Source organism: Solanum pennellii, chromosome 11, assembly GCF_001406875.1.
Source record: "Solanum pennellii chromosome 11, SPENNV200".
Taxonomy (NCBI): Eukaryota; Viridiplantae; Streptophyta; class Magnoliopsida; order Solanales; family Solanaceae; genus Solanum; species Solanum pennellii.
In genome coordinates, this window is record NC_028647.1 from 29,333,952 (window position 1) to 29,356,227 (window position 22,276).

The 22,276-nt window shown below is 34.5% G+C and overlaps 1 long non-coding RNA gene and 1 pseudogene across 1 annotated transcript; one reads left to right on the forward strand and one right to left on the reverse strand.

The window, feature by feature from the left end:
• Window positions 1-1,222: 1,222 nt before the first annotated feature.
• Window positions 1,223-22,276, forward strand: part of LOC107003792 — a 52,830-nt pseudogene continuing 31,776 nt past the window's right edge.
• LOC107003076 lies at window positions 8,677-13,263 on the reverse strand. Its single transcript, XR_001454598.2, has 2 exons — window positions 12,479-13,263; window positions 8,677-9,428 (listed from the first exon to the last, which is right to left on the reverse strand). It is a non-coding gene; the product is annotated as an uncharacterized LOC107003076 (long non-coding RNA).

Here is a 22,276-nt window from a genome sequence, read left to right on the forward strand (position 1 = left end):
CACCTATATCACTTTGAATTTTTACCAAGCAACAACCCTTTTGCCCACTGAACAACCTACCACTGGATGACTTAGAATTCTGACTAAGCAGAATAAATGTTGACCACTAAATCTGATGACCTTAACTAACTTAGACTTTTGGTAGAACAAAAAAAAGATCTATTATATCATATGAATAGGTTTAAAATGAAATCATACAAGAAACAAAGTTTAAAATACAACAAAGACACTTCAGCACTTCATCTGGTCCCTTTGTTGAGCATGAGCAATGTTCTTCCTTAAAGATGGCTTCTTTGTTTGAGATTTTGAATTTTATGAAATCCAACACTTCTTTTACAAAAACATGGGTTTGTAACTTTGGTTAAAAGACTACCTAAAATACGCACAAGCTCCTTGAGACAACCTTTTTGGCGGAAAGCGTGTTGATCACCTACCATATAGAATGTGGCAGCTTTTTTGACGGCTCTCTTGTCACTTTTTCAAATCACAGTCTTTTAGGGAATAGGTCCCTTGAAATTTTCTTTGGGAGTTCCAGTTGGAAAAACACCTTCATTTATTCTTATTGGTTAGTAAGTTGGCACCTCACAAACAATTGAGTACTCTGAACAACTTTACAGTTGTATCCCATTATGCATCTGATGGATAGAACTATTCTAGGGACCGAGTCCCTGCATTAGGGAGACACCGAAATAGAAAATCTCATTCAATCTTCCTATTTATGCAGTACATACCCCATTTGAATCTCAACTAGAGCACTCTGCCAGGAAATAGGTCTCTGCATTTGTAAGGATCATCAAAACACCTAGAATATAACATACTCTCTTATTTTCTTTGAAGAAAAGTATTACCAAATGCAACTTCTTCTTCAACTTGAATTGCTTAAATAACAAGTAAAGTAAAATAGTATTAAAATCTATGACCAAACATCTGTTAAATAATAAAAAAAAGTTGGGGACACAAATAAATAGCAAGAAAGTTATTTGCATAAAGATTATGAGCTTTTGAGAAGCTCTCAATTAGTTGAAGCGTGACTTTTCTAATAATTTTGGTTGGTGTGATAATTCGTTGGACATATAATCAACGACTTCATCAACCTCTCATAGAACACATTTGTAAATTATAAATCCTATTTTGATTCTTTTGTTAAGGATTGTAAGATATTATTTACAATTATTATCATTTTTTCTATATACCTTCTAACATTGGCTTTAGGGAAGGCAATATGGTGGCTGAAAAGTAAGCTAGCTAATAAGTTATTAAACTAATCAAGTTAGAGCGAAAAATCTAGACTGACTTCCATTTCATAGAATTATATATGTCAATCGACACCTATTTATATGTTATATTATATTAAACTAGAGTTTGTAGCATTAATTATGTTTCAATCTCACTTAAAGAGTAATAATCAAAGAAAATTCATTAAAATATGAAGAGACTATAATCCTGTTTTGTCAACTACTAATTAAAGTTTTAATTTGAGTATATATTAATTAACATAATTATGTTAACAATAATTATGTATGGATGTATCTTACTTACATTCCATATTACCTCATCTCCAATTAAGTTTAAACCTCTTTTCTCTGTTCACTCTTTCTAGAGACAAAAATAGGGGTGATCTTTCCTTCGTATTTGTTTAATTTCATATGCGTTGTTAGTTTTCTCAACTCAATTGTGACTGTGTGATCTTTTCTCATGTGTATGGTTTGATTTCAAGAGCAACTGATTCTAAAAGTTGTGTGGAATTTGGCACAATTTTGATGTAGACTTGATTGGCAATATTTTTATTTGTGGACGAGAGAGATTTACTTGTGTGACAAACATTCTCATTTTCAATTATATGTTCTGAGATTGAGTGAGCAAAAAGTTGCTTTTTAGTTCCAGGGAGAAATTAAAACTTTTATGTCATTTTTGTTTTTCTCACTTAGAACTATGAAATAATTCAGAAAAAGTTTATTATTAGGCTTGTATATCTATACATCGGGGTGTCGAAAAAAGTTTATATATTTTTAATTTAACACTTGTAAATCAAAAAGAACAACTTACATATATTACAAAAATCATTTTGGTGTGTCCATTGTGAAGGAATATGTTTAGTTGAAAATAAGTTTATTTCTTATTTATATTCTTACTAGTCTCTAGGCACGTACTCTGCACGTGCATTCCATATCCATTGTCATATAATTTTGTAAAGAGAAAATTCTATTATAATGAAATCACGGTACATGTATGCATTTAGAATTTCGATATGGACTTGATTTTAAATATTTTCATTTGTGGATAAGAGGGACTTGCTTTTGTGGCTAAATTTCTCACTTTAAATCCTATGGTTTTGATTTCAAGTGAGTGAAACGTTGTGTGTGAGTAGCTATGGGCAAGGGTTTAAAATTTAAAATTATTTGTGATACTGTGACGTGGTTACTTGCAATAGTTTAGAAAATTTTATTATTAGGCTTATTAATCTGTACTTTCGGGGAGCCAAAAAAAGTGTATGTATATTTAAATAACAACTTTAAGGATTAAAAGGGAGAACTTATATTGAAAAACCATTTAGGTGTGTTCAGTGTGAAGGAAGATGTTTACGATCATTTATTTTCTTGTTTTTGGTATGAAAGCAAAAAATATAATTGTTCTAAAAAGCATTTCTTTATATAATCTAGACAAATATTATTGGCGGATAGGGTTGTGGGTGGTGGAGATTGGGGCTACAGGGTGTGACTGTAGGAGGAGGTGTACTAGGAGAATAATATCAATGTAGAGTGTCGCATGTACAACTTGGTTTCCTTTTCATTAGAGAACTCTTTTTGAGGATATAATGTTACAACTAGGTAGGCCACTAACTGCATGGTTCACTTGTAAGCACAAAGAGAATGGATTGCACACATCAGTTGTGCATTTCAATGTGGGTTATGGCAACATAGAAAGGTTAGTTTTTGCTTAGGCTGAGGACAAGTTTTCTCGGTCCCTAGCTTCAAGTAGGCCATTCCACAAAAATAGAAAGAAGAAAGCGCTAGAAGCAGATGTTGGATTCATTGAGTGTTGTAATCCCCTGAGGGATTCATATAAAGTATTAATACACAATCTTCTATCAGATCGAATTCCACGAGATTTAAGGGAAATGATAGAGAATAAATAATATCCCTATGTTATTGGGGAAGGTTTAATTAGAGGAAATTACGTTGCCTATTGTAGAACTTTACTATCAATTGAAGAAGTCAAGATGGAGGTTTGTGTACAGAAATTGATTAAAATAATACTTGATTTTGGGTAGTATTAATATCTTATTGTCACTTGTATTAGGAAGACATGTAGAAATATGATATAGAGTCCCTAACCATGAAGTGAAGGGGACCATATTTTTTGTCTATTCGTCCCAGGGCTAGCCTAGAGAAGGCCATCTCTTTTTGATGGAGATCATATCTTTACAAAGCTAGCTACCTCATATGCTAGTGACATCATCACCTTGTACTAGGTGACTTCACATTTTAGAATGCAGAAGGAAGAAGGAAATAGTTATTTTAATTCAACAAACTTTCTTTGCCTTATAAGGAGTCTTTTTCACTTCTTTTCCCCTTTTAAAAAGTCTTTGCCCCTTTTGATAAGGTTTTCTAAGTTTTGGCATTGGCTCTTCTAGTGGATTATGAACCTGGTTCAATTAGTCATGTCATCAATTATCTTTTCTGTTTTAAATTTTATTTTCATCTAATATACATAAAAGGTAAGAACTACTACTTTTGCACAGGCTTATATTCATTGAGTAGAAGCAGCTTGATAAGGAATTTTATGAAAACCATTTAGGTAAAAACCTTTACAATGCTCAGTTTTCTTTCAACGGTATGGGAGTGTGGAGGTTGCATCAAGCCATCGAAGTTATATAAATCTTAGATGGATAAATTCTATTTCAATCAGTCGTATCTAGAATGAGAAACATACAAGTTGTTGTTTTGGCACCTCATAATACATGTATGCTTAACAAGGAGCAAACAAGTGTTGTTAAAAATATTCTCGGGTTCGTAAAGGGGGATCCATATGTTATCGATGGGTTTCCGGGTACCGGTTAAACAAGACCTCTTATAGAAGCTATCATCCAACTGCATATTATGAAGAAAGATGCTCAAGTTCTTGGCTGTGCACCTTCAAATAGTGCTACAGGCCATATACTTGAGAAACTTGTCAGTTAGCAGAATGTTGAAGTGAAGAAGAATGCAATATTTAGGCTGAATGCACTCACGCATCCTTTATGCGATGTGATTCCTCATTGCCTTCGATTTTGTAATGTTGAAGATAATGGTTATAAGTGTCCTCTTCTGAGGGTGCTTAAAAGATATAAGGTTATCATATATACATATGTTAGTGCATTTCCTCTTTATGCACACGAACAACGAAACTTGTATGATATTTTCGTGGATGAGGTAGGACAGGCATCGGAGCCACATCTTTTAAGGAAGGAGACAGTAGTAGTACTCACAAGTGACCACGACAACTTGGTTCCATACTTTTCTCATAAGATGATGAAAAGTATAGATTGGGTAGGTCATACATGGAAAGAATATCCGAATGCGAGATATATGGTTCTCTCAATGAAAATTATTTTACCAAACTAGTGAGGAACTATCGGTATCATCTGATAATTTTGCAGATTGCATCAGAAATGTTTAATGGAGAAGGGTATATGAGTATCCCATGTATAGAAGGTAAAATTTGGTTGGATCAAAATCCAAACAAGGAATTTTTTTTCATTGAATACAAGGTTGTGATAAAATGGAAGGAAACAACCTCATATATTCTAGGTGTGCTTATGATCCTCTTTTATGCAAGGACCTAGTACTTGGCGGAGTTCTCTCGTTCAGATCTATAGTGGGGAACAACTGTAGAGTTGTCGTGCATGAGGTTTGTGAGGATTCACTGTACTACACCACTCAGAATGGACATAGTTGTTTTTCAAACTGTCAATAACTCTTTATAGTTGACTTAGTCCACGTAACAAACAACAAATTAATTAATACATTCAAAAGGAGAGAGAGCCAGCACATCCTATCAAGAACATACTAAGATAATTTTGTAAGGTAATTGGTCCCTAAAATACTGTGATGTGAAAGGACGTCAATACAGCTGTCAGAAAATCTGCCACTCTAATGTGGTAGGTGCACGTCTTTCCAGAAAGACAGGCTCTCAGCCAATGGGCGGTCCAACGGGGTTTGTGTTAATTTTGATATAATCTCTTTCCAAAAAAACAAACTCAAGATTTGGAAACTAAACTTGGAATTTCTCTAAAAATTCATATGCTTGAAAAGGGAATGCCATCTTCAAGGAAGAACACTGCTCATAGCAACAACCAACTAGATGAAATGCTGAAGCTTCTTATTGTAGTTAGAGATTGGTATCTTATGTTCTTCAATTGTAATTAAACTCCTAATATACAAAGGATAATAGATTATTCTCTTGTCTATGTGTTAGGTTGAGTAGTATTGACTAGAGTAAGTTAATCGAATCATCTTTATTCTAGTCAAGCTTTTTACACCATTGTGTTGGCGTTCTCTAGGGTAGAGTTGCTTGTTACACCCTAAAAAATGAGTTAGGTTGAACAAGATCCTAGAACTCTTTTAATGAGGTTTTAAACTCCTTAAAAGGTTAATAATGGTTCTTAGAGGCAGTATATAATGTTTTGTGAAGTTTGTAGGTTAAACATCAAAGAACGTCCAAGACGTTCGTAAACTAGTCGAACTTGAACTAGGGAATTGTAGTGTTTCGTAGTGAAGTTTTTTGGGGATGGTTTGAGGGTAAAATAGTGTATATATGGTTCCTATTCATAGACGGAAAAGCAGAGGGTCGAAACGTCCAATAACGATACCCAGGCGACTAGCCTAAGGGTCCCCAAGGAGGACCCAAAAATGGCCATGCAAGCTGTTGCGCCAGCAAATATCTGGAAGTGGCTGCGGGTTGCGTAGCTGGCACTGAATAGAAAAAAATCTTGTACTACGACTCGGGTCAGTCACAAACCATTTTGTCTCAACATTTTCAAGAATAAAGATTTGAAAATGCCTCCGCGACGCTCAGTAAACTCCCAATTTTGATCGCGTCATTTTAAAGTCAAATTTGAATTTGTTAAATTGTCTAATAAGTGCAAGGATCTTTTGGTTAATTAGGGGATTACTTATTGACGGTCATTGTCTCTTTTTATACCCCTAAATTCACCAATCAAACATAACCCTCAACTCAAAACAAAACCTCTCCGCTATTCTGTCCTAAACCTCCATTAAAGAAGCTTTGAAGCTCCAAGGAAGAAGACCGATTTTTCAAGTTTTTCTCCATCAATTTTGTGAGCTTTTCATCACAATTAAAGTATGCTTCTTCATCCTTGAAACCTCTTTCTTCAAGGAGTCGATTCCAATGATTTTTCAAAAATGTTCAAAACATGATACCTTCTAATTCAACATCTAGCGATGGGTTCTTGCATAAAACGTTTAGAATCACTATATTATGATTTAGTTGATGTTAATTTGATGATTTTAACCTAAAATTCTATAAACCCATGCAAATCATGCACTCCTAGTTTTCACTTTTTTATGAGTAAAGTGATCATGTGTCTATACTGTTGAATTCTTGTGTAGTTTGATTTGGGCTATTGAATTATGGAAGAATTATGTTAGAATCATGTGTAGGATGTCTTAGATTTATAAATTCATTTTGAAATACCTTGAATTCAGTGTACATTATGATTATTGGATTGAAATGGTGATCATGGCTATTAGTAAGGGCCTTTGGGTATAATGTTTGTTTAATTGGCTATGGGTTGAAGTTGTCAGAGTGGATTGGTGGTATTCTACCCGAACTCTCTTTATATTATGTAATATAGGTCTTGAATTGTGATTATGATTGGAATGGTCCACTTGTGGTGGTGGTGATTATGTGCTATATTTGTGAATTATGTGTCCCCGTCCGCATTACTTCATGTATTATGATATTATCATGTTATAACTTGATTATGTGAGTAATAGGAATGTATTGAAGGCTTATATGTACATGTAAGGTCTAAGAATGAGTTCTCCTAGTTGATAATATGTGTCTCTAGTAGGCTATAAGGAAGTTCTTATGTGTAATGACTTGATATTGAAGTATGATGCTTCTTGATGACTTATATGAGGCTTGTGATGATTTACAGTGATAAGCCTATAGAAGTTTCAAGGATTATTTGCAAGTATATGTAGATATGCCTATGTGCTTATTGAATGAGATGTTATATGTGATGATGTAAAGTGAAGTGTGTCTTGTCTAGGTAGACCTATGTCCCTTACTTGATACATGAATGAATATAAATCCTTGACTTAGTAGGTTAGAACACCCTTTGTCATGAACGTATATGTATGAAATGAATATGTTCTTGAATATAATAAAGAAGGTCATTTATGTGGAACCTTTTAGAAAGAAGGTTATTATATCCTTGTAGTCTAAAGCCTTAATGGTATCCTGCTTATGTTAATGATGGACTTAGGGTTGGTTGGCTTGAGCGACATTAGATCATCCTTAGGAAAGTCATTCTATCCTCTTACCATTGTAAGGCAACCCTAGGGGACCACTTTGGTAAGTTGTTCCGTGATATGGTTATGAACTCGATATTGAACTTCTTCACATACTCCTTGGTTGAAATACTCTATGAGAACAAAGGATAGCATCAAATGAGTATGGTGAGGGAGTACCTCTAGTTAAAGGTGAGGCTAGAATATAAAGAAACCCTTCTTATTCCTTAACCATGTGCCTACATAGGATGTGTCTTAGGTTCTACCATTGGCAAGTAGAATAACCTCCATCGGAGTAGGTTCATCACTACGGATTCCATGATTAGCTAACATGGTCTATGTCGGTTATTGCCTATTCTCAATACGTGTGATACATGCTAGTGTTGGAGAAGTACTATGAAGGTTAGGTAGTGGAATGGGACGCTTTCTAGACATTGCAAGACTAATTTTTGAAGATGTTAGTGTGTGAGTCTTTAGGTATTCTTCAACACCATTATGTGAATGTCCTTATGTGTTGAATGTATCTTAAAGGAGTTAATGACCATAATGATTTAAGTAAATATATGTTAATGAAAAAGACAAGTACCTAGAGTAGCTTTGAGGATTTCTTAGGTAGGCTTTAAGAGGATGTATGACCGTTCTCATCTTGTTTTACTTTGGTGAGTGCTTTATTTAAATAAAAAATATTTTTATTTGTTTTAGACTTTATTTTAGAGTCACCACTTAATTTTTGAGAAAAATCCAGAAAATTGTTCATCCAATTTGGTTGAAACAGGAAACCAATTTGAAAGAATTTTGAAAGGGGTTCGGGGGTTCTTATTAGTAATTTAGGAAGGTGTTTAAGATACCTAAAATATCCACTAATGTGGTTTTCCGAAAACTAAAATGTTTGTCGAAAATCTCTAACTTAATTTTCAGATAAAAATTATTTAGAATTTGTTTGAAAAATTAATTTATTATCCAGATGAGTTTCAAACTCATAAAATTTATTTATTTTTATTTAAATCCATTTAGACTTGGTTGGTTTAGCTTAAACCATTAAAACGAGATAGAGACTTGTGTGGATTTGAACTCTCTAACCCTAAACTAACGGCAATTAGTTAATCGAGCAAACAAGCGTTAAAAATAAGAGTGTGTGTGTGAGAGAGAGAGAGTCGGGTTGGGTCCAAGTCCGGTTTCTGCCCGTCTGGACCTGTATTTGGACCCATTTCACTTTTGGCCTTAGAACAAATTTTTCACCTTTCCTAAAATTCTAACAAAGTTACAATTCAAAAACGCCAAGGTCTTAGGCCAAAAAACAACAAAATACAAAATTTAAAATAGGTGTGGACTCTTGGACCAAAATCTTCAAATCCTTGGTTTGCTCCAAATTATTCCAATTAGGGACCCGTTTGTCAATATCATGAGCTTGAATCGATGAATAAACTTTGAGCCTTTATGGCTCTTCCGAAATGCAAGAGAAGGAGGTAAGAGTTCGTGGAGAACTCAAACGGATGTCACATGCAAGGCAACAAATAAAGTACATTAGCATATTTTCTTTCAGGGTGACCAAATGAAGTTTTAAGATAACAAAGGGTGAATAAATGAAATAACATTTAAACAATAATGAAAAGGGAAAAATCACGAATACTTAGCATATATGTTTTGAGGGGCAAAGGACATCGATGGGGAAAAATGTCAAAATATATTCAAAATGTTTACAATAAGCAAACAAAGAAAGAAACAACGTGCCCAAAGTTTATATTCTTAAACAAATTGTGGCATGATCCAGTGAAACAAATAGCACAGGCTATAAGTTAATATTCTTAAACAACTGTGTGTGTGTGTGTATATATATATATATATATATATATATATATATATACATATATATATATATATACTTACTTGAATCGACACCTTGATATGCTGCTGAAAAAATAAACAAAATAAACTTTAATATCTATAGATCCTAGTTCAAGAATCTACATAAAGCAAAAAAGACATCGACCAAGTGAAGTCATTCTGTATGGGAGTATTTTAACATATCATAAGCTCAAATTAGTGGTCAAACAGATCACCTCATCATTGCTAATCACAAAATTTATGAGCTTACATCATTACAAAGTGTTCAAAGCCTTGGATAATGGCTACACGATGAATAAATTAAAGGGAACACATACATATATGTATATATGTACATATATATATATATATATATATATATATATNTACATATTCACATACATAACTTTTCTTATTTTTATTTTTTTATAATTTTTTCTATTTTAAAAGGTCATGAATATTTCATCCCGCAAACATAGAAAAAGTGAATGTCACATTCGGTAAAATATTAAAAGAATATAATTTTTGTAAGTTTTTATGATATAAACAAAAAGAAAAAATGGACATTTTATTTTTAGTTGTATCAAATAAAATCTCAAATTTACTTAATTTTATATAGTTGCTTGTTTAATTATTATTTTTCTCTATAATTATAACAACCTAGTATCTATTTATTGCTTCAATGCATAAACAAATACAAGAAAATAAGAAACTTTCACAAATATTTTCGTAAAGCAGTTTTAGAATTCTTAGTCGTCCACCACGCAATATCTCTCATATTACTTTTTAACTATTGTGTTTTATAAAAAATAAAATATAAAAAGAAGATGATCATGAGCATGAGTGTATTTACTGATTTGCAAAAAGAAAATTACACTTGAATGAAGCTTATCTTGCTTAGTTGATAAATCTTCTCTTTCTAAATATGTTATAGCTGATAATATTATATTTTCATATAATCTACAGTGAAAAGAGTAAATTGACCATTGGAAAATTTTTTTAATTTACAATGAACCAGTTAAATGAGTAATAATTTCAATCAATAACGAAAAGTCAATAACTTCGTATTCTTAGTAACATCATATATCTATGTAATCTATAAGGAATTTAAACGACAATCACATTTTCTTTATTCACGGAAAACTAATTATTACGTAATTACAATCGATAATGAAATGTCACTATAAAAATTTTAGAAATATTTATGTTGAAAAGTTAAAGTATTAATTTTTTGGTAAAATTTGTACACCAACCAAAAGAATGGTAAAACAACTGCTTACACTTTATATTTCAACTCCTCTCAGAAATTAATAAAGAGATAATATCTATATAACTTGCAAACAATTAATGTCTAATTAGAGTATTATCTTCATAAGATATACAAATTAAAATTCATTGCTTAAGATAAAAAAAATAATGACAAAAATTAAGATATTGCAATACTAAATTGAGAAAGAATAAAGGAAGAGATATAAAATGAACAAATAGCAGTAAAAATAAATTAGTGCGGAAAGAAAAATAGAGAAATTGTGTTAGAATTTTGACATATTTCATTATATAGTAAATTTTTGAAACGTTGCATTATCTTTTTCATCAAAGAGTTGCAATTAAGTGGATGCATTTTTTTTTGTTGAAATTCTGTAACCATTTTTTCCATTTATAAGCACACTAATTATGGAAAAGTAAATATTAATTGTGGGGAATGAAATGACTATAATTTTAAAATGCCAAAATGATAGCCTTTGAAATTTTTTATTTGTAGCAAGGTATAATTGATCATTAATTAATAATTATTAACAATACAATTGTGTAAAAATAGAGAAAAATGCATAAATCTTAAGAAAATAGACAAATACCTTTTGTGATCATGTGGCATGCCACATTAACATGATGAAGAACCTCCTTTACAATACGTGCGCTATATATATATATATATATATATATATCTTTTATGAAGAAATGCTAGAATAGAAAGGATGCCAAAACAATGGATAAACATGGTTTTTTTTAATCAAAATTCCAGATTCTTGATTCATGAACGACACCAAAATAGATTTGTTTCTTGGTACAATGTCACAAACATTTATAAAACAACAATTTCACTTTTGAAAGCTCGAATTGCAAAATGGCATCCAATTTTTTATTAAACTTCCAGCAAAGTGAAGACATGAAAAGAAATTGACCGGGCAAATCATTTCAGAAAGTAAGGCAAACAGAGATTCCAAAATAGAGAAATAAAACATAGATAATGAAGTAAAATGTGATTATGCCACACACGATTCTATCATTTAACCTCGAAAGCTTAGGCCTATATGGATAGCAACACTAACCGTAGCAATCCTAAATGTAGCGGAACAGTAAGAGGCACTGATATCAAACAACAGGGATAAAATGGAATCACACAGCAGACCTAAGAATGAGAACAAAACAAAACTTTTTTTTAAAAAGGTAATAAAAAATGCAGGGACACCATAAATTTCAAAGTAGTTAGCTCGATAACATGTTGACTCTGGAGGACAACTAAACGATTAATACATCATATGTATCATGCTAAAACATATCAATAGCTCATCGGCCGAACATGGAATAGGACGAAAAGCAAAACATGGTTTAAACATATCGAATAAGGAAGTAAACTAATAACGACATATTAGAGAAAATGGACAAAGCCAAAATATTAGAACAAACATGTGACCTTTCCATATACGTTAACCTTATTGGTGATATGAGCTTACATAATAACAATATTAAACACGATAGACAACCATGCCGGATACAACACCCTGCCATTTAAATTCCTAAGAATTGTTAAACGTCGGTAAAACTTGGATGTCAACACCTACAAATACGAATACTACAGACCCCCATGACATAAATAGTAGGTTCGAGAAAGAGGAAAGATGAACGAAACTCAGAAGCAATCCGGAGACATCAACATTCGATGAAAATCTACAAGTTCGACTAAATCAAATAATGGAGTCGTATGAGAGCAAATATAATGTGTTATAACATAAGCGAACCACTCACTAAGTAACCATAAACATCCATATAACAGAACCCTCTCCAAAACCAGAAATGTCTTTTCCTTAAGCTTAGATGAAAAGGCAAGAAGAATTTCATAGAGAGGAAGACGATACCTTTTTTGGGTAGCGTCGCTGGGACTAGACGAGCAGGAGATGACCACCACACAATCACTAACGAAACGACAAACCAGAGGTCTGAGCAATAACTCAAACTCGGACTAACTTAGAAGAACAATGATGATCAAATTGGAGGAATGAGACTCTTATTGACAATTCACTCTTTCTTCCCCTTTATTGAATGTATTTTATGACTAAATGCTTGATATGTTCTCTTTATCTGCTAAAACAAAAAATTTCCCCCCAACTTCAAACATTGAGGACGAAGAGGCTATTTATACGAAAAACTAGGGTAGATTTTTTTGTGGAAAAAGATGACGGTAAAATCGGCTAAGAACAAAGGCACAAATTCAAAATCAAACCTTATCCCAAAAACTCAATGAATATGCTAAATTGATTCCTAATTTCCAATCGATTAGAAAGAGTTCGACGCCTGGGACCAATCCATGGTCATTCTTGTTACACGCGTCCCCATCTGAAGGTTGCAAGGACGAAAACACGTGCCTTGCTTGGTGCTTTGCTGAAACAACTGTACGAGTTGAGAAGGACGTCGAGGAAGAAGATAAAGAACGCAACGTGCTGTTTGTATGCGCAGGTGTCGTTCACGCGAGGAGGGCTTCCTTGCTTCGACGCGATTTGAATCAAGACTTGCGCATATTGCTTTTTCGATCGGGAAGAAGAACAGGAAACACGAAAGGGTCGTTCACACTGTTGGTTTTCTGGGAATTGCACACCACTTATGGATTCCTTAGATATGGAAGTTGGCCAGGTTGGGAAAAGGGAAATTGGGCTGGCTTGTTTTATTACTAAAGGGTTATCTAGGTTGGGTGAATTTGAGGAGTGGGCTTGGAATAGTGAATTGGGATGGGGTTTTTGGTACTGGGCTGGTGGAAATATAAAGAGAGGCCCAAACCTTTATCTCTAAAATGGGTCACTAGTTTTAGCCAAATTGAGCTTAGTTTAGGGAAATTGACTAAAATTTTAACTACGATGAATTAATAAAATTAATTAACAAGATTCTTAATGTTAAAAAAATAAAATAATTAAATTGGTTATGAAATAACTAATTTAAAATGAAAACTATCATATAATTAAATTAGCTAACCAACTGTTAAATATATTTCTTGAGACGATTTTCGAATAATCATAAAATATACTAATTATATACATAATTATGTAAACCATATATATAATGAAAAAGCTATGAGATCAACTAAAAATAATCTATAAACTATTTTAAATTTTTTATAAAATCTAATAATTTCAAGTCATTTAGAATTAAGAATCCCGTTAATTGACTCCTATCGTGGAGGATCAAAATTTGATGTCAACAACTATCCCTGAAAATGGGTTTCCTACCTTTATCAGGCTATATGAGAATTCAGGCCAACGTAGTTTGGTACGCTTGATTTAACGCACGATTTTGAAAGAATTCAAAGGTCACATGATACCTAATTATGAAGGGGTCGGAATTCTCATTTAAGGGTTAATGTTGGAATACATCCGAGATTTTGACATTGATCCCGCCTACATAGCCTTATACCATAGGAATCAGCCTTCTTGTAGTTCTACTCGATTGGTTAAAAAGGAAACCAATTATGTTAGATAACATTTGGTTTTGGAAGAGTAACAAATCAGTCGAGTATGAAAAAGAGGCGTGTAACCTTTTATCCATGAATGTGGTGCACTTCACACCTATAATTAAGAACTTACGTGGACATAATTTCCAAATCTCTTGATGCATTGTCGCTTAGATTGGAAAGATGCTTCTGGCAGATAGCTAAATTTCCGGATGCAAAACTGAAACCAATAAACCTAAAGGAAAACCCACATGCCTTCTGATAGGGGTGTGGTTTGATTTTGGCGGAAGGCGCTCCTCTGCTCGTTTGCTATGTGATTGCTACTCCTCTTTGGACTATGTCTCAGTTCTCTGCTAAGAAAAGTTCCATGTTATGCCGCATCCTTTTTGTTGTTGTCCGCACCTGTGGTAATTTTGGAGAATTCATCCTTTCGTAAGCCCTCGACAAAGAGTGAGATAAAAGTCATGAGCATGAAATGCAATTCAAATAGGAAATAGTGTCTTTTACCGTGTTGACACTTAATTTCTCTCCTTTAACATTTCACGTCAACTCCATTGGGTTTGACTTAAGCAAATAAAGTTTATATCTTATGTTTGCAATATAATTTTCATGTATTCTTCATTTGATGTAAAAATAATAAAAGGATGATACCATCTGTCGTCAGTTATTTTAATGTCGTAGTTTATGAATCTCTTAATGTCGTTGTGGAAAGAAAAATGATGTAGTCGATGTTGATCTTCTCGTGATGGGTTAATATTTCTATTGGAACCCACGAATTCTTTCTTCAATGCATGACTTCTATTCCGCGAAGCATGAATTTCTTTTCTTGCAATGCATGACTTCTTCTCCGCGATGCATGGATTCCTTCTCTTGCATGATCTCTTTTCCGCGATGCATGAATTCCTTATCTGCAATGCACGACCTCTTTTCCGCGATGCATGAATATTTTTTTTCTTCTTGGAATGTGTGACTTCTTTCTGCAATGCATGACGTTATCCGTGATGTATGAATTTCTTCTCCTGCAATGCATGACTTCTTTTCTGCAATGCATGAATTTCTCTTGCGATGCATGACATTTTTATCTGCAATGCATGAATATCTTCTCGCAATGCATGCCATCTTTTCACTTGCAATGCATTTCTTCTTTTTTGCAATGCATGAATATCTTCTAGCGATGCATGACATTTTTCCGCAACGCATTAAGTTTCTCTCGCAATGCATGACATTTTTTTCCACAATGCATGAATATATTCTCGCAATGCATGACATTTTTTCCCTTTCGTGATGGATGACATTTTTCCCGCAATGCATGAATATCTACTTGCAATGCATGACATTTTTCCCGCAATGCGTGAATTTTCTCTTGCGATGCATGACATTTTCCTGCAATGCATGAATATATTCTCTTGATGTCATCCTTGGTACCAAATGAAGAAAGTGCTTCAATAGAGCAACATAGTATATTCTGGGTGCCGTCTAGATATGATATCATCTAAATCGACAATACGTTAACAATGACGCTCAAGGTAGTGTATCCTCTAAATCTACAATACGAATAAAATGACCTTTCGAATAGTGTATCTTCTCAGTTGACAATAAAAATAAATGAAAAGAATTGAACTCGGAGCAGCGGTACCATCTCAAATAAAATAACTCTCCTAGTAGTAATATCATCATGTCTGATAATGTGATGTAGTTAACGCCTCTCAAGTATCTTGTTGAAAATCCATAAAATACCTTTCCTCGAGGTTTTCATTTGTCTCCTCTTCGAACATAGTGGGACATTCATTATAGACTTCATGTTGTTGGGAGTTTGATGAATTAGTGCTATTCATGTTACCAAGTCTTCAATATAAGCAACATAAAATATTTCCTGAACCCATAGAAAAATTGTTAATTTTGGGGAGCTCTTCGCCCTTTTAACTTCCCCGTATTTGTCGAATGGATAAATATACTTATTTTGTGGTAAGAAAATATAAACCTGCAGCCACAGAAAAAAAATTTGTTTTAAAAGAAAGTTGTCTGTGTCGATTTCTTTGCTTGTCTGTTCCTTGTTCATCTATCTTCGATTGATTTTTCTGATCTCCCGCCCCGCCTCTTGATTGATAAGACTAAATATTTTATGTAAAGATAGATAAAATATGAAGGAAATATTTTTATGAAAATAGATTTTCAGAAGTAGTATTTGGGAAAGGTCACTGTCGAGTGTCATGTCAAGTCAAGCTCAGTGAACTTTTTTGTGTCTAATGTTTGGAGGGTGATTATTTGCTGAAAAGTGTTCAAAGTTGCTCTAGGCTGCCGATAAGCCCATGTTGATCATCCTCAAAAAATTTTCCCAGTTAACTGTCTTGGGTTATCTTTAACTACTGGTGAGTAAATCACAGAATTTTTTAGATCCTCTCAAAAATTAAGTCTAGTTGAAAAATTCGAGGTGACTTCAGTCTTGACTTGTTGAGGAAAAATCTTGTTTTAATGAATTTATTGAGTCCCTTTGAATTTTTTTTTCCAAGTTTCTATTATAAAGAAAAATAGAAACTCTACAGGAGATATGACCAAACCCTTGTTGAGCCTACGTATCCCGTTGAGGCAGGAATCAGGTCAAACGTAGTTCTCCTTAAAGGTTAGCAACAATAAGATAATTACAAAGAAAAACGACCGAGGCCGACATAGGCCGCCTACGTATCTCATTCATGAAAATTCAAGTCGAACGTAGTTAAAATTAAAAGAAATATTAAAGGGGATAAACGGGGTGATCGAGGCTGACATAGGTCTTCAACATATCTCATTCTTGAGAATTCAGGTCCGACATAGTTCATTATAAGAGGGATAAGGTTTTGAACAACGCAAACACAAGCAAATTGAAAACTTACAAGGAAATGATAGAAACATAAACTGAATCTTCACACATAATATCTCTTAACAACATCTGAGTTGATCGGTTTCGGCAATGCGGTGCCATCCATCTCCAACAGGATCAAATCACTTCCGAATAATACCTTGCTAACCATGTAAGGTCCTTGCCAACTCGGTGAAAAAATTCCTTTGTACTAATCCTGATAAGGAAAAAACCACTTAAGGACCAACTAACATATTTCTAAAATTCTTGCTCTGACTCTTTTGTGGAAAGCACGAATCATTGTCTGTCGATACAGTTGACCATGACAAACGACAATCATTCTCTTCTCATCAATCAAGGTTAACTGATATATCCGCTAAAGGATCCACTCAACATTATTTAATTCATCTTCTTGGATGATTCTCAAGGACGGTATTTCAACTTTAGCAAGTATGACTGCTTCTGTTCCATACACTAGCAAGTACAGAGTAGCTATGATCGATGTTGTGACAGTCGTTCGGTATCCTAACAAACAATATGGAAACATCTCATGCCACCCTCGATAATTGTCAATCATATTCCTCAAATCTTCTTGATGTTCTTATTAGCGGCCTATATAACTCCACTCATTTGAGGATGATAACAGATTGAGTTTCGGCGAGTAATCTTAAACTACTCACATATATCTCTCATCAAGTGACAAATGAGATTTGTGCAATATTTGCGCCATAATCAGTAATGATGGATTCTGATACTCAAAACTTTCTTATCAGATATTTGTGAACGAAGTCACCTACAACTCTTTTAGTTACTAATTTGTACGAAGCTGCTTACACCCACTTGGTGGAGTAGTTAATGGCAACAAAAATAAATATTACATTAGAAGCGGATGGCTCTATGAGAACAATGACATCCATGCCCCAACCTACAAATGGACGAAAATTCATAGCATTGAGTTCATAAGGCGGCGCTCAAATCAAATATTCATGCACTTGACAGTTATGAAATTTCTGCACAAACTGACAACAATCATGCTCCATGGTCATCCAAAAATAACCGGCTCGAAGGATTTTCCTTGCTAGAGTGAGTCCATTAATGTATGTACCGCAGACTGCAACATGTATTTGTTGAAGGAGCTTTGCTGCTTCGATAGCATCAACACATATAAGAAGGCCAAAATCTAAAATCTTCCTATAAAGTATTTCCCCACTTAGAAAGAAATTGAGAGTCATAAAACATATTGACTTTTTCTTGTTGAATGTTGCATTCTCATGATAAGCTATGGTCTCTCATTACTTATTGATATCAAAATACCATCGCAAACCATATGGTTCTGCTTCAACATGTGAACAATGGACTGGTTGCTCCTTTATCTCTATATCCAGAGAATCAATATAATCAGTATCTGGATGATTAATAATTGAGGCGATGGTTGCAACAACATGAGTTAACTCATTCTGCGTTCTGGGCGTCTTTCTAAACTCAATCTTGCAGAATCTCTTGCATAACTTCTGTATATATTGCACATACGGTGTGATCTTTTGATTTTTTATGGCCCATTCTCCTTGAACTTGATGAATCAACAAATTTGAATCTCCAATAACTAATAACTCATGAACAATCATGTCAATGACCATCTTCAAACAAAGATCATACTCAGCCATGTTGTTCGTGCAATTAAATCAGAGTTTAGCCTCCATAGCGTAATGTTTACCAGATTATTACACTAAAACTGCACCGATAACTTTTCCTTTGTGGTTTGCCGCTCCATCCAAAAATACCCTTCAACCAGGGTATGCTTCATAAATATCCTCACCCACAAACGATACCTCTTCATCGGGGAAATAAGTCCTGAGCGGTTCATATTCTTCATTGACATGATTTTCTGCAAGATGATTAGTTAAGGCTTGTTCTTTTAGCTCCTATTAGTCACATACACAATATCAAATTTACTCAATGGCATCTGACATTTAGCCAACTTTCCGGTCGGCATCGCTTTGTGGAAAATGTAGTTCAATGGGTCCATCCTAGAAATGTGGTATCTGGTATAAGAAGACAAATAGTGTGTCAACTTCTCAGCAATAAAAGTCAAAGCACAACACGCTCTATCCAAAATAGTATAACGAGCCTCGTATTGAGTGAATTTCTGGCTCAAAATTATAAATAACTCGCTCTTTCTTCCTTGTCTCTTCGTGTTGACCAAGCAAACACCCAAACACATTATCTGAGACAGACAAATATATCTATAATGGAATCCCTTCTTATGGAGGAACCAACACTAGCGAATTGGAGAATATAATTCTTGATGGCATCAAACGCAGTCTGACTTTCATCGGTCCACTTTGCAAACCATCCTTCTTCACTAACATGAAGATAGTCTCACACACCATGGTGGATTGTGCTATGAATCGACTAATATAGTTCAACCTCCGTAAGAAACTCATCACTTCTTTCTTCGTCTTTGGAGGAGGTAACTCCTGGGTTGCCTTGATCTTAGAACGGTCAAGCTCAATCCCCCTTCTGCTGACTATAAATCCCAAAAGCTTACCAGTTGGCACCCCAAAAGCACATTTAGTGGGAGTTAACTTCAAGTTATACTGACACCAATGGTCAATGAACTTTGTTAAGTGAGTCAAGTGGTTCGAATTATTACTAGACTTGATTATTATGTCATCTACATACACTTCAATCTCTGTGTAAGTCATGTCACGAAATATGATCATCAAAGCCCTCATATAAGTAGCACCAACATTTTTAGACCAAATGGCATCACCCTATAATGATATACACCCCAAGAAGTAACAAAAGCCTTTCTTTTCTACATCTTCTTCATCCATCAGGGTCTGATGATAACCTATATAACAATCCACAAATGAATGTATTTCATGCTTTGCATAGTTATCAATCAGGATGTGAATGTTCGGCAATGGAAAATTTTCTTTTAAGCTTGGTTTGTTTAGATCTCTATAATCAACACAAATTTTGATCTTCCCATCATTCTTGGCAACTGGAACGACATTTTCCAACCAAATTGGATAATGTATCACTTGCACTAATTGATACTAGATTTGCTTGGTAATATCTTCTTTGATCTGTAAACTCAACTCAGGATTGAACTTTCAAGTCGTTTGTTTTACTGGGCTGAAACCTGGATTAATCGGCAATTTGTGGGACACCACATTCGTATTCAACCCTAACATATCGCTGTAAACCTAAACAAACACATCAATTTATTCACAAAGCACACGAATCAGGTCCCTTCTTTTTGAGCTTCATTCAGATGGACACTGATTTAGAACTCTTTAACACACTCTTCGTCACCAAGATTTATGGTCTCAGTTTCTTCCAAATTTGGATTTTGGTTATTCTCAAATTGCCCGAAATTTCTCAACAACTATTCTTGTACCTCATTTTCTTCTTAATATTCTTCACCTTCATCATCACCTGCCTCATTTTGTTCGTTTAGATCATGACATGACATGACATTGGCATGTTTTAAATTAGTATTACTGAAACAATAAACAGACAATGTTAGAAAAGTAAAACATTGTAAATAAGTAAATAAATAAGTTTTCGACAAAAGAGTCTTTCATTCAAATTAAAAAGAAAACGCAAAATTTGGCCATACCGACAAGCCTTGTTGAATTTTTAAACATTCCAAGGGAATTTCAAAATTCAAACAATTTAAAGAAACCACAAAATGGTGGCTCTCAGGCCTCTTCAAGACTACAAACAATTTTCAAAATAGGCATAAACATTTTCCTTTCAACCAAGATGTTTGTGGAATCAAGATTGTTGTTGAGGTACAGTTCTGCAGCTGCTCCCCAGGCTCAGCATCACGGTTGCCAGATGTCTTGACCTAATCCTCTATGAAAGCATCACTCTCTTCAAAAAGGCCTTAGACTCCTTCCCCCAAGGTCATCATTGTCGACATACTCTCAAACGGGAAATGATTGGTACATATGAGGAATTGGCCTTGCCAATGCTTGATAAACATTCTTGCTCCTCATCTCTACTTCATCATCTATTGGGACGCACCCCAAACCAAACATCTCTCCTTTCGCGAGAACATGGATAGGCTCAACAATTCCTTGGAAATTCCTTCCCAATCAAAAACAACGCTCTAATTCATTCTAAAGCATCACCATAGCGATCATCTTGTATACATGGGGCATAGGGGGCTTTGAAGCCAAATCATCACCGGTGGCATTTACCATCTCCACCGTGTAGATATCACAACCTTGGAAAAATTCATCGACAATCCACACATACCCATTGGAATGTCTTCCTTCACCTTGAATGACCAATTCTTGCTCTAGGACAAATTTCATCGACTAGTGAAGGGTAAAGGGAATAACTCCAGCCATGTGGATGAACGGCCTCCCCAAAAGAAGGTTGTAGCTAATGTTGATGTCGAACACCTAAAACTCCATATTTAACTCCGTAGGACCCATCTGAATGACCAAATTTACTGCTCCCAATGTATCTCTCTACACCCCATTGAAAGCCCTCACATTGACTTGGTTCTATTGAAGCTTCCCCAACTCACACTTTAGCTGCATCAGAGTCGATAGTGAGAAAACGTTGAGGTCGGATCAACATCAACCAAGACATGGTTTATAACCTTATCTCAACATGCAATAGTGACATGTAAAGATTTGTGCATCTTCCCTTCAAAGGGCAACTCTTCGTCACAGAATTTGATTCGATGTCCTCGGATAACCTCGTTGATCATAACTGCTAAATTTTCACTACTTATGAACACTGGCACATAGGTGTCATCCAAATCCGTCATTAGGGCTTGTGTATGCAAGTGCGAACTCATCAGCAAGGGCAACACAAAAAATCTGACTTAGAATCTTCTCCTAATGCTTAACAATTAAATAGTCTTTAGGCTGCATTTTTCTCCAGAATTTTTCAGCTTCAGCTTCAGCCTCACTTATCGTCCTCTTTTCTTGGTCCTTCTTTTATCCTCCATGAACCAACTCCTCCAGCGTATAACATGTGCCAGACCTAGTCATGCCTTGAGCAAAAGTAGTTTCGATCACAAACTTCGGTCTAGTAGGAGTTTCTATTAGCACCAAGGCAACAACCTTCTCAGATGTAAGAATCACAAACTCCTTCTTTTCTTTGATACTCAATGAAGCTAATGCCTTTTCTAGTTCATCACGAACGATCGGAACTATCTCTTTTTTCATGCCCCAATCTTTATCTGTCTCTATAATATTGATATTGACACCGCGATGAGTTGGAAAAGGATTAATGTTGAAGTTGGGCGCGACCTTCTGGAGCGAGACCACCTTTTGGTCAATCTATCTTGGATCTTGTGCTTGAGGTTAATACAATCCTCAGTATCATATCTGATGTTGTTGGAGTGAT